This window comes from Lagenorhynchus albirostris, chromosome 4 (assembly GCF_949774975.1).
Source record: "Lagenorhynchus albirostris chromosome 4, mLagAlb1.1, whole genome shotgun sequence".
Classification (NCBI taxonomy): Eukaryota; Metazoa; Chordata; class Mammalia; order Artiodactyla; family Delphinidae; genus Lagenorhynchus; species Lagenorhynchus albirostris.
The window spans coordinates 74064396-74078024 of NC_083098.1; the positions used below are offsets into that span (position 1 = coordinate 74064396).

Here is a 13629-nt window from a genome sequence, read left to right on the forward strand (position 1 = left end):
CAAAAATGTGACCTTGGTAATTTCCTCCTCTCTAAAGACAGTTTCTGATTAGTCAAAGCCAACAATCATAATAAAACATTTTAATGAACATTTTTCCTCCTCATTGTAGCTGGTATGATGATTTGGAACTTCTTCGTGTGCTTTTTACTATTCATCTTTCTGAAGAAATGACCTTGACTCTGGTGGGACAGGCAGGGCATTTATCTGCCTGGGTGGGTGGGGTGGGAAAACATGAGGGGAGGGTGCGGAGATTAGAAATCTTATGTATAAAGTGCAAAGACAAAGGTGCAAGTAACAATCCCTCCTGACATTGCAAAGAAAATTGCATTCTGCCTACAGAGAGCCGTTGTTCTGAGGAGGGTTTTTCTAAATTCCTTCATTTCCCCCTAAAATACACAAAGGAAAAGGCCTTGCTTTTTTGACTAGGGATGAGAAAGCCTGGTTAGTAACTCTGCCATATAACACTGGGTAGTAAATGAATATCCCACTCCTTTCTACCCCAAGGAGCGATGGGAAGAAGAGAAGTGGGCAAGAGAGAAAAGGGAGAGAGGGGAGAAGCAGGAACCTGTCCGCTCTGCTCCGGGTTGAAACTTCTGAGGGAGGATTTGTGTTAAATGCAGCCAGAGTAGTTTCAGGGAGTCTGAGGGCTGGGCCCTGCCCTGCTTTATGGGCAAAGCCTGGGACAATTGTAGTCTCCTGAGAGAGGCCCTCAGTGCATCAGACTCTGGAAAAACCGGGCGGCCTTCAGACCTGATATCTGAGGGAGGCTTCTGGTGGAATAGGGTTCCCAGTTTCTTGAGGTGCTAACGCTGGAGTGGCGGGCAATCTAGAGAATCCTGGAGGGCCTAGGCTGCAGAGTAGGTCTCAGAAGGTGGTCGGCTGTGGGAGGTTGGCAGGCCTCCTCTTGATCCGTCTCAGGCCTGCTTATGGACTGGAGGACCACGTCAGTGGAAGGAATAGAGACTTGGCCTTTGTAAGGCCCCGAAGCCAGGAATTTGAGGGAGGGATGTTTGTATGGGAACCCGAAGGCTGCCGAGGGACCCCAAAGTTGACGTAGCCTGAACTCACTGAAGACCAGCACCAGGCCACCTGGCTCCTGGGGCAGGGGAAGTCACATCCCTTTCTCCACACATGCAGACCCCCTCCAGACCTCACCCAGTCCCCATCCAGCCAGGGAGGAGCTGAATGGCTCAGAAATCTGAGACTGAGCCTTATCTGGAGCGATACTGTCTAATGGAACATGCTGCAATGATGCGCACATTCTAAATGTCCAATATGGGAGCTATGAGCCACGTGTGGCTATTAAACACTTAAGACATGGCTAGTGACTCTGAGGAAATGAATTATTTTTCATTTTTAGCCATTATTTTTATTGTAAAAAAACAATTTAACAATATAAAAGGAGAATTTATTAAAATAGGAAACAGTACTACTCATAATCCTTACACCCTAACATAAAGTTATTTGTATATAATCTTTGAGTCTTATTCTTTTGTATGTGTACTTTTACATTTTTAAAATCAACACATTCAAGATAAAAATCAACTTTTAATTATTTTATCTCTAAGGATATCTAGGAAGAGAGCTAAAATATTTCTGAGTAAAGGGCAGTGAAAATAAACTTTGTTTTGTAGTTTTTTGAGAATTATTTTAAAGAATTCAAAGGGAAATCGAATGATACAGCTGTGTGGAGAACTGAATTTTAAGTATGAACTAATTAACATTTAAAATTAGATAGCCACAAGTGGCTAGTGACTACCATACTGGATAATGAATATATTAGAGGGGCTATTTAATGTACTGAATTGAACTATGTTTTAAAGTAGAAAGGAAGAAAAGGTAATGTTTCCCCTCTAATAAGTGGTTATTGTAAGGAAGAATGGGTTAGTTACAGATCAAATAAGGAAATTACCTCTTCTCTGTGTATCCAATGGTTGTGAGATACATTTTTGACTCCACTCTATATTATTGCTAATGAACGTGTGTTCATTGTTGAAAAATCTGGAAAATACAGGTGAGCTAAAAGGAAAAATTAATATCTAGAGTTCCACCTTTTCCCTTTTTATTTTAATAAATAAATGTGACCGTCCAGTCTGGTCACATGTGCGTGTAGGTGTATATATGTGTGTATGTATAATTATTTTTAAGAATGGAATTATAGTGTCCTATTGTTTTATAATTTGCTTTTCCCCTGATTTATATCACAAATGATCCCCAAATGAAAACACTGAGGCTGTCTTCAGTGTTTCTGGCTCATGAGCAACGCTTTGATAAATGTCCTGGTGGCTAAATCTTTGTGCACAGCCATAACTGTTTTCTTGGTACTGCTCTCCTGGATCCCATGTTCCCCTGACTTCCATAAAATCTCCATGGCACATTCATTGTCCCCTTCCCTTCAACCAGCCAATCTACCTTGCTCTTTTTCTCCCTCAGGAACCCCACCTTATCCCACTGTGAAGGAATCAGAGGAAGATTATTTACTTCACTTGAGTCTAGTTGAATATTTACCAGGATTAATCCAGATGGGAGAAGGCAGGTCCTGTCTCCTGGTTGGGAGTGGGGTTCTCCGCTTGTCCCCACATAAAATTTAAGAGGTAAAGAGGCCATATGGTTGTTTCCTGTTTATGGAAACCTCATCTTTCTTCACCTGTCCTTCCTGTTCCCTCTTCCTGTCTTTGCCTTCATGTGCACCCCGCGATTTCCTGTTCTGTGAACTGCCGTGAGGCTTCTCTGAGCTCACGGTGGGAATGTTTGAGAGAATCCTCACCAGGTAGGATCATTGTGAATTCCACTTAACTCAGCTATAACTTAGTTACAACCCCCCCTTTCTAATTTGACTGATTTCCACACTTTAGAAATGTTTCCCCAGCCTGACACCATTCTCCTGGTGGCAAGCCGTGGCTCTACTGTCACCTCTCTGACAGATCCTTTAAATTACTAAACGGTGACAGGAGTAAAGGGAATAGGAGAGTCATTCATCGCTGATAATTGTCTTCACGTTGTATGAATCATCTGTCTCTATTTGTATGCCAAGGTGATTAAGAAGTTACTGTAAAGAGTTGCTGTAAAAATTATTTTACTCTTTTTATTCTGAAAAGGCAGTACATGCACAAGGCATGAAATTAAGAGAACGTGAAAAGGTATAGAGTGAAAATTAATTCTCCCTTTTACCCCCATCCCCAGAGAGGTTTTCTTTCCAGAGGTAACTGTTGTTGTTATCAGTTTCTTGTGTTGTTATCAGTTTTTTGAGGACCTGCGATGTCCAGTAAGGACACCCTGCCGTATGTGCCGATGCGTATATAGCTGCACTGAACACACAAAAGGTAGCTAGTCCAAACTGAGATGCGCTGTAAGTGTAAAACACACACCATATTTTAAAGACGTATGAAGGAGGGCATGTAAAATATCTCATAAATAATTTTTGTATTGATTGCATGTTGAAGTGACAATATTTTGGATATTCTTAAGCGCATTTTACCCGTTTCTTTTTACTTTCTTTGTAACAACTAGAAATTTTTAAATTAACATATGTGGCTCACATTTGCAGCTTGCATTATGTTTCAGCCCAAAAGTGGAGGACACTTAGATTGTTTCGAGTTTTCTTCTGCCCACTTTTTACAGATGATGCTACAATAAATAGCCTTTTATATTATCACACTGATGCAGTTGGATAAGCTAGATCAAATAATATTTATTTACATTTTTAATTTTGACAAATGTTGTCCAGTTTGTCTCCTGAGAGGATGTGACAACTTATACACCCATAAGTTTGCTCATGCCCCTTAGCTCCCTAACACGTGTAGTATCAAACATTTGGATCTTTGCCAATCTGATAATTGGCAAACTCTATGGTTAGTTTAGACTACCTGGTCAAGTAACTTAGTTTAAAATATATCTAAGAATAATGATTACTAATTTTATGTAGCAAATTATCATTTCCAAAGCATTTTCATATGTTTCCTCATTCAATTCTTACAATAACCTGGTGATACAAGCATTTTAGCTAGAAGCAAACTGAAGCTGAGATAAGGAGGAGAAATGAACCTCTGTGTGTGGTGAATACTTTATATACATAAATTCATTTAATTCTCAACACAATATGGAAGCAGATTTTATAGGCTTTATGATTCCCATTTTATAGATGAGGGCACTGAGGTTCAGCATGGTTAGGTGACTCACAGAAATCACACAGCAAATAGAGGGGTTAATGGTGCAACTTTGCTGTCAGACTAGCGTGAGTGAACTACCTTACTAGCTGTGTGAACTTGGACAAGTGTATTTATATGTAAAATTGGGAGAATAAAAGTACCTACCCTATGGAGGGGTGTCAAAATTAACTGAGGTGGTGTATATAAATAGCACAGTGCCTGGCACACAGCAAGCCCTTAAACAAGTGTGTGTATGTGTATACATGTGTGTATGTACATGTATGTGTGCATTTGTGTGTGTGTGTGTGTGTGTGTGTGTGTGTATGCATGCCAGGATTCAAACCCAGGTTCTTGGTTTCCTGAGCCCTCACCTCTTTGTTTTCCCCCTCCCAATGACTCAGTCTGTCTAGGCAGTAGGCTCAGTTTTCTGACCCAGTTATTATCTTTGTGTGAGTCGGGAAGGGCAGGAGCAGAGGGGAGGGGAGGCATTTCCAGGTTTTCATGTGCCTGCCACCTCCTCTCCAGCCAGGGGAGAGGTTGACCCTTTCTGTACCTGATTATCTTCTTCATCAAATGGGTCATGGGGCAGTATTGATAAGGTGGAGACTCTTACAAGCTGTCTTTGACGTCTTGGAGCAAAATAATTTGCAGGTCACATGGACTTGTGAGTGAAAAGGTGAAAACGCTTGTACTAGGGACTCATGTGGAAGTTGCCCATGGCTCAGGGACACTCTTGATTAGGGTAGGCTAGTACTGGCATACTTAGATGCCTCCAAATCAAGTAAATAATTATAATCCAATAAACTGCAGTTGTGAAGTTGAGCAGAACCTTCTGTGATTTTAGAAGGGTCTTTATTCTTTCCCTTTTGGAAAAAAAATGACAGGAAGTAAGTGATCAGGAAGTGCAGGAACAATAGGCTTTTCCTGGAAGAGTGGCTCTGAAGTGATGACTAAACATTCAGACATGCTGGGCTTCACTGGCAGAGGCTGAGGCCATGGCCACAGCGGAGAGAGGGGCCATAGGTAACTTCGGAGAGAGGGACAGTTCAGCTGAAGTGTATTATTGACTACTCCCTATCTGGTGGAAATAAGTGAGAGATTAGGGTAAGGTTACACTGGACCTGGAGACCATCACATATTTAACTGGCAAAAACTGCTGCCTGACTTGAAGCCTTGAAGGAGTTCTTAGTATCAGTCAGGAACAGCCAAGAGAGAATGCTTTCATTTGCTTCGGTAAAGGAAACGTCCTAGAGGTTTTTGAAATGTCTTAAAAACGGTAGCAGACAGCGCAGGTCTGTTGCCTGTTGGTCTTCCATCTTTTAATCCACTGAATTCTGTTTTGAAAGACCTTGTATGACTAGCAACGTTTATTAAGCCAAGTTGTTTTTCTTTTTATAATTAATCATGATTTGTAAAAAATAAAACTACCCCTCTGAATGCCTCATCAGCCTGATGTAATCCGTGTGATCACGCTGAATTAATGTAATCTGGGGCAGGAGAAGAGACACACGCTGCTTAAGGTATGCTAAGCTGCCTGCTTACCAGCGAATGCATGATTTTTCCTAGGCTTTGTGACATGTTGACAAACCGCTCTGGAGCCCTTCTTTCTAGCTCCTCAGACCCTTTAGAGAACCAGGAGCCTTAGCATCTGTTTTGTAGGGGTTCCTAGGAAAGGAGAAGGTCCCTTTCCAATGGAGCATGAGATTGAAGTAACAGTAACGTTTTATTTCTTTGAAAAATATTTAAAGATGATAAAGAAAAAAAAATCATTCATAATCTTACCACTTCAACAAATTATATAAGAAGAGTATCTTCTTCAGCAATCTCATTTCATGTCCCTGAGGTAACATTGTGAAGAAACAAGGTGTATATTCCTCTCATTTCTTTTCTTAACTGTGTAATTATACACACACACACACACACACACACACACACACACACACACACACACACACACACACACACACACACACACACACACACCCCTGCTTTCTTAAACAGAATGGGATGCAGTTTGCTGTTTTTTACTTGATTCTCTACATTAGCACTTAGAATTTTTCTTTTTTAAAAATGGTTACAAAATAGTTGACATTTAACAAAGTTTGTTACGTGCTATTTATTCTTCTAAGCATTTCCAAGTATTAACTAACTTTAATGCTCACAACAACCTCTGAGGTAACCACTTTTCTCATTCCCATTTAACAGAGGGAGGAGCCTGAGGCCTTGAGAGGCTGCGTGATTTGCCCAGGATCGTAAACATTAGTGCAGCCAGGACCCCGGCTCAGTCAGTTCAGCTCTCTCACCCACACAGCTCACTCTTCCGCTCACATTTGCAGCCACTGTGCCATGGATGGACCATAGCTTAGTCAGCCTTTCCAATTTTTTTCTTCTTTGTTATTTCAATGCTTAATAAATACCTCTGTACATACATCTTTATGTCCTTTTGCTTTTCTGTCTGAAGTGTTATCTCCTACAAGTGGGATTGCTGGGTCAAAGAATAGATTATATAAAATTTGAATTAAAGTTATTTTTTCTTCTGGTTTTATTGAGATATAATTGACATACAGCACTGTATAAGTTTAAGATGTACAGCATAATGATTTGACTTACATACATCATGAAATAATTGCCAAGTTTAGTGAATATCCATTATCTCATATAGATACAAAATAAAAGAATAAGAAAGACAATTTTTTCCTCATGATGAGAACTCTTAGGATTTTCCGCTAAGAGCAGTATATAATATATAGCAGTGTTAATTATATTAACCATGTTGTACATTATAATATATATATATTATGTTAACCACATTGTACATCCCTAGTATTTACTTATAACTGGAAGTTTGTACCACCTTCATCCAATCCGCCCTGTAGTTTTAATTATTCCTCACGTTTTAACATGCCTTACATCAAAGAATACAGTCTATACAATTTTTATATCAAGTGTTTGCTTAGTGGACGTTCTAAAAAGAGGATCATAACTTTACTTAAAAATATAAACATAGTCTGATCGTGGAACAACAGACTAGGCAGTATGTGGATTTTCTAGGTCCCTTCTTTCTTCTCAGCATTTTCGTGTCATGTCACTGCTCTGCCACTTATTAATAGGTTAACCTTGGGCAAGTTAGGCCAAATTTCCTCATCTGGAAAGTGGAGTTAACGAGAGTATCTCATTCTGTGGAAGTATTGTGAGGACTGAATCAAATAATTCACGCCCAGCATTTGACATTGTGCCTGGCACACAGGAGGCCTGAGTCAATGTTAGCAGGGAGCTGAGGCAGCAGCACAAATCAACATCAAGAGTGGACAGTTTGGGGGCTTCCCTGGTGGCGCAGTGGTTAAGAGTCCACCTGCCAAGGCAGGGGACACGGGTTCGAGCCCTGGCCCGGGAAGATCCCACATGCCGCGGAGCAACTAAGCCCCGTGAGCCACAACTGCTGAGCCTGAGCTCTAGAGCCTGCACGCCACGACTACTGAGCCCACGTGCCACAACTACTGAAGCCTGTGCGCCTAGAGCCCGTGCTGCTCAACAAGAGAAGCCACGACAATGAGAAACCCGCGCAGCGCAACGAAGAGTAGCCCCCGCTCACCGCAACTAGAGGAAGCCTCCGCGCAGCAGTGAAGACCCAACACAGCCAAAAATAAATAAATTTTTAAAAAAAGGAGTGGACAGTTTGTTAGCTTTCAAACTGGGTTCAATATGCAAGAGATTTCCAAAACAGAGTATGGAGAAGGCTTCTGAAGATTACAAGGAGGTTATCTGGCAGTTGGAGTGAATGGGGTGAGAATTTCATGAAATTGACCACTAAGTGGGATGCCATAGGCAGCCCCTTCTGAGTTGCCCTCCATTCAGAAAATCCCCTCCACGGCCCATCCAGCATCTCTGACCAGCTGGCTTCTCTTCTTCCTCCTGACTTCAAGGTTCTATCTTCTACCTTTGCCATTTCTTGTCTACAGCCTCTCCCCGGTGATCTGTTTATGCTTCGGTGGTTACAGAAACTTAGAGAATAATTAAGGACAGGGGAGAAAGAAGTGATTTTTTTGTTATGAGGATGGGAGGAAAGAGGGTTGAGAACGTTGGCCAACTTGGAGGTGGGGGTAGGGCAGGAAGGAATTCAGTTTAAAATGTCACCTTTTGGACTTGATTTTCACCATTGGCTTTTTGAGTCTCGGTTAATTGAGTCTTTTTGCCAAAATGATAAAATGCTCCCCTTTTGCATTTGGGGTAAGTTGATAGGAATTAATCAGACTCTGTGAAGTGTGTAGAGGAGTGTATGACCTATCTAGGTATGTGTGGGAGTAGTTCCACCAGATGTGAAAGTCAAATTAGCACAGTTGCTCCCTGCAGCTGGGGGGAAGGTTTATCTGGGAAAGAGGCTGAATCTGTTGGCTAAAGCAAGCCTTTGGGTTTTATCCATGGTTTCTCATATTCCATGCATTTAATAATTAAGAGTTGGCTCCATACCAGTAATGTGGAGCCTCAGAATTAATACGTGGGAGTTTGGGTGCATAACGTTTTGATGCTTATTATTACCTGGAGATAACTACTGGGTCTGTAAGACTAGCCAGGAAATCTCATGAAAAGAGTTCCTTTGTTGATATACTGGCTCCTGTTTTATTGTATTTGGTGGAGCAATCTATTGAAAATAATAATTTTTACTTTTCTGGTTTATTTGTGGGTTCAACTGAGAAGCTAAGGAACGCAATACTGAAAAAAGGACCAGGGGGAAAATGAATTAATGAAGCCTCCCCAAGCTCTGAGTGAAGAATACTATCAAGGCCATCTGTGGTCTGCCTGCCCAGTGCCCTTCGTCTCCACAGGGTCCATCTCTTTCTGCGGGAAAATCACATCTCCCTGACCCTGATCTTATGGTTTGGACGGAGAGGGCACTACCTCCTGGCTCTGGTGGGAACTCAGTTTCAACCAATAACACCACATCCCTCCGGTCACAGTAACTAATTCTGGGGCTGGCCCTTGACCAATGCCAGATCAGACAGAGGCAAGCCTGAGCCTCTTGCTCAAATCCGTGGGATTGCTAAACTGGCAGCACATACGCCCAGAGCTTCTGGAAGTCATCCTGCTACCACAGGAGGGGAGCCTGCCAGAGAAGAAATCCAACATAAAGGAAAGCAGAGCCAGGGATGGATACTAATTCCTGATGACACCATATGAGTATCTGGATCCAGCTGCACTTACAGCCAGAACCACTTGGATGTTTGTTATCTAAACAAATAAGTCTTTTGTTGTTGTTGTTAAGTCAGTAATAACTTGAATTCTAAGTATTCTATACCCAGAAAGGAAGAATCTATCCGTATACAAATTTATAGCCTGGAGAAATAAAATGTCAGACTCTTCTGTTAATCTTCCTGGTGTCGAAAAAAGAAAGATATCTCAGTGATGAGACTGTTGGCTAGTTTCCAAAATGTGTCAGGATGAGGAATCATATTATTCTTCTCCTTGCTCCCAAATATGTTTCTGACAGCCACACGGTGTTCAGATAGCCAGTGTTGGTGTAGAAATCCCCTGTCTGTCCAGCCTTATCATGTTCAGCGGATCTCTGTTTGCAGAGACTAGGTGTCCCTTCTCCCTCTTTTGCCTTTGCTCAACACATCCTGTGTCTTATCTGGAGCTACTGGAAGCCAAGTTTCTCTTTTCAGATGAGCACCTCCCCATGTTAACACATGAATCATGCTGACAATACAGACGATCCTTACCCTCAGGTCCTGAGGAAAAGAGAAGGCTTGGAAGGCTTATGTAGCTGTATGATGACAATCTACAGAGAGAGACACAAGACTGCTGAGACCACACATGCAAATGGAGGTTGACTTTAGCCCTATGTTAGGAGAATCATTTTCCCGAGAGAACAGAGTTAGTGCCACCCATCCGTTGCCAAGAGCCATCTCTTAGACCCTTGATGTGGGATTGTGAAATAGAGTTGGCCTAATGACAAGGGGGCATAAAAATTGGAACTTCCTCACTCCAAATGTCTAATTTATATGGTAGAAAACTATGCTCAATTTGTAAGAATTTATTTCATATTCTGCACCAGTTTGTAACGGTCATATGAGACCCAGCACTGGCCTGAGCATCTCTAGATTAGGGATTGGGAACTCAAGTGCCTGCAGGTGCCAGGAAGCTGGCAGAGTTGGGTGGAGTGGACTGGGTGGGGCCTGAGCACTTGCTTGCATGATTCAAGGGAGCTGTCACCGTTCGGCTCCATCTGAGGGACATGTGCACGTGCAGCATGCACTCTGTGCTGTTGGATCTTACATGCTTCACCAGAGGGCCTGGAACCCAGAAGTCATCCATTTGCAACCTCTGACTTGATAATAACATAGGTGATTGTTCCAGGTGGCTGGATGTTGGGTTGGGTTTAAACCTAATTTAGTTCACTTTGAATAGGACCCAAAGTGTTGTGGTTTAGAGCACAGACTCTGGTGTCAGGCCAACCTGGGTTTGTGGCCTGGCTTTGACATTTACTAATGTTTTGACCTTAGCCAAGGAATGTAACATCTTGGAGATGCAGTTTTCACATTTGTAAAATGGGGTTGCATCTGGCTGTGGGTGGGCTTGGGGGTAGCAGAATTTGAGGTTAAGTGACATGATGCTCTTAAAGCTCTTATGCAGTGGTTTTGTAAAAGTGTAAAGCTTTCATAAATGCTAGCAGTTCTATGACTAGAGCTGACAGAAATCCAAGTAAGAAGTTGTTCTTTTATTCTCCAGAAGTATAAAGTCAGAGAGACAATACTGTGTAGTGGTTAAGAGGTACAAACCCTGGAGTCAAATCTTGCTCTCTTTCTAGCCATGAGACCTTAGCCTCTGTTTTCTCATCTGTAAAATGGAGATCTAAGGTTGTCTATCCCCAAAGATTCTAAATGATTATGTGATTTAACACTTACAACTGAGTTCGCATTCCTAAAACATTTAGAACAGAGCCTGACACACAGGAAGGGCTATGGGAGTGAAAGTTTACAATACTGTGATTGCAGTGAAGTTTTAATAGCTCTTGTAACTTTGTCATTTGAGTAACACTGTATACATATCCTGGAACTTGTCGTTTACATTATACTAACTTTAATAACACCTGATGCAATTATTTTTAACGTAAAGAGTTACAAAAGTTTATTCACTATTATAAAGGCCACTTCAAATCCACAGTGAAAGGTATAAAAATGTAGAGTATAAAAAAATGAATGCAATTATGTCAAGTTCTTTAAAAGCAGGTTTTACAAAACTCATCTAGATGAGAGTCACGTACATTAGGAAAAAAATAACAGTTTGTTGAGAGCCTCTTTTGTGCAATGCACGTGGTGAAGCCTAGAATCAAAGCAATAAATGGGGAAAGGTAAACACCTCTACTTCAAGCCAACATCCATGTCCACACACACTAGCATATTGTCGGTATGGGGACATTTCCTGAGATCTTTTTCTACCTTCAGAAGTTACCTGGTAGCGCTGGGGTACAGGGGATAAAGATCAGTACTAGTGAGTTCAGAAGTAATGCAGACAAAGTTGCTTCCAGGGCGGGTATAGGGACTCAGCCAGGAGGTGTCCGGGGTCTTGCACGGTGGGAAATGGGAAAGAGGACCAGTGGAGGGGTTGGGCGTGCTCCTTCGCTGTTTCTTCTTCCCAAAGCCTGCGGGGAGAGTGCGTCTCCAAAAGATTTCGATCTGAATTTCGTGGGAGTCTGAAAGTAGGGGAGACTGGCATCTTAAGCCCTGCCTGGAAGCGCGTGCAAGAGCCCAGGGAGAAGGGGAGGGAGGGGGTGACCGGGAGGCTAGGGGTGCGGAGGAGGCTCCATCCCGGACGAGGGCCGCGGGGTCCAGAGCTGGATGGAGGCCGAGGAGCGCAGGCTGCCGGCTTGCTAGGCGTCTTAGAAGCCAAGTGGGAGAGGCGCGTTTCCTGGCCCACAGTGGCACCCTCCACCGAGATCAGACCGGGCTCCGGGACATCCGCCCGGGGCCCCCAGGCAGAACCCCCCTCGGCAGGTCCTGTCGAGGCCTCCACGAGGTCCCAGGAACCCGCAGCCCTGCTGGCCCACGAAAGGGGACCGCCACCACCTCGCCGTGCACGGAATGCCCTCCCACTCTGCGCCAACTCCAAGCCCAGAGTCACCGTCGGCTGCCTGCTCTGGGAAGGAAGGGAGCTAACTGAAATGAGACGTTGATTAACCAAAAAGGGGTGGGAAGTTAGGGAATCGGCTTGAGATGTGATTACGGGAGGCACTTACCAGCTGGAAAAGGGCAAAGGAGGTTGTCCACAGAGTAGCTGGTGGCAGTTATTTGAAAAAGTAAAAACATCTCATGTGTATGCACTTCTGATGAACTGAGTTACACACGCACAGGCAGGGCTGCTTTTGCAGCTCAGCCAGCTTGGATGTTGGTGTCAGCAAGCTGCTTTACTTGTGGGGCGACCTCAGGTGAGCAGTCATTTAACTTCCCTGAGGCTTAGTTTCTTCTTTGTTAATGTGAGGCTGACATTAACCTCTTAGCTACATCACAGGGTTCTGTTTAGGGGCAACTGAGGCAATTTCTGAGTGAAAGTTCAGAATCATCAAGTATTGTATAAACCTTAGCTCTCATTAAATGAATTTCAAATTCACTCCTCCCCATGCTTTCTGATTCATTCATGATTTAGGGTATAACTGCTTAAAGTGGAGAGTTGAATATTCAGTTCAATTTGATAAATATTTATTGAATGACTCCTGTTGCAAAGAGCTGTCTATAGAATTTGATCAGTGTGGACAACTGCTCTGAATCACGTGAGCCTCCTTTAGGATTTTGTCAGTGGCTTTTGGGAGGGTTGGGTATCTATTACTGACATGTCATCTTCAACTGTTCAGTTCATTTTCTGCATGATTGCCTGTTGACCTTCCATTTTTTACTATGGAAAATACCTGTTATGATGATGAATAATTGGCTTTGTTTCCAAGTTATTTCCTATACCTAATTTATTCTTATTTAGAATTGTAATCAAACACTATTCAGTGGTTTAATGGTGGGCTTCATAGTTCAAGCTGAGACTGACTTTATTCAAGGGGGAGAATACAATTTTATTATTTATGCTATTTCAGGTTAGGTTATTTTCAAATAGTTGAATAAAGCTAAATATATTAAATATGTACATAAACTTGAGAACTCTAAAGAGAGAAAAATCCTTCTGCAAACAACTACATAATAGTTTGGAGGAGGAAAAAGCCCAAAGGTGTATTTTAAGGTAAAGAAGTATACTTTAACTAGAATAATTTATAATTTAAAGAACTGACCCTGTAGCTTGAGTTCTACATTATAATTTCATTGCAGTTAAATCCAAAGAACTATTTTCTCCCTGATGGAAGTCTATTTGCCTGTATGGTTCCTGCATAGTCTTAAAAGTGTAATCGTATATTGCCTCATATTACTTTAATTTATTGCCTAAGTATTATTCTAACAGGAAAGACAGTCCTTAGAGCAGAGAGACTGTGTGGCTCTTTCCTAAG

General features: G+C 42.3%; 1 long non-coding RNA gene across 1 annotated transcript in view; it reads left to right on the forward strand.

The window, feature by feature from the left end:
* LOC132519342 (uncharacterized) overlaps positions 1 to 13629 on the forward strand; it is a 79097-nt gene that overhangs the window by 43136 nt on the left and 22332 nt on the right. The gene's annotated exons all lie outside the window — the stretch shown is intronic.